This window comes from Nanorana parkeri, unplaced genomic scaffold (assembly GCF_000935625.1).
Source record: "Nanorana parkeri isolate BGI_ZX_2015 unplaced genomic scaffold, ASM93562v1 scaffold2488, whole genome shotgun sequence".
NCBI classification, from domain to species: domain Eukaryota; kingdom Metazoa; phylum Chordata; class Amphibia; order Anura; family Dicroglossidae; genus Nanorana; species Nanorana parkeri.
The window spans coordinates 29,999-30,535 of record NW_017308756.1 but is presented as its reverse complement, the minus strand read 5'-3'; the positions used below and the strand labels follow the sequence as shown (position 1 = coordinate 30,535).

General features: G+C 47.1%; 1 protein-coding gene across 1 annotated transcript in view; it reads right to left on the bottom strand.

Annotated features, from left to right (window-relative positions):
* Window positions 1-537, bottom strand: part of ST5 (suppression of tumorigenicity 5) — a 60,415-nt gene that overhangs the window by 37,299 nt on the left and 22,579 nt on the right. The window lies entirely within an intron of this gene.

The following is a 537-nucleotide window of genomic DNA, read 5'->3' as shown; positions in this document are numbered from 1 at the left end:
CCCTAACCCCCCTCCCCAAACACCCCCACCCTAACACCCCGACCCTAATACTTAACATGACGCCACCCCTATCTCAGACCCCAGTGCTAACTCTGACGCCAATGCTAACCCTAACGTGGACCGCCATGCTAACCCTAACTCGGACCCCAATGCTACCTCGGACCCTAAAACCCTAACTCGGACCGCCATGCTAACCTTAACGCTGGATGAAGAGCGCTACAAGCTGATCGCTGAATGTTTGTAAATAACTGGACAGAGTGTGAGTTACTATGTACCAGTTATGAATGAATAGGAAGTGATCTACACCACTTCCTGTTCATTCATAATTGTGTACATAGTAACTCACACTCACAATGTATGAATGGACAGGAGCGCTCAGTATAGAGGTTTCCTGCTCATTCATTGTTGGGGATGCAAAAAAAAAGATCGAGGGTTCTGTGTCCTCAATCCCTTTTTCTATTGCAAAAAGGAAATATCGGGGGGTGTTTAGTCCCCTAATATTTCCCCGAAGCCCCCAGCAGTCAAGTAAAAGAACAA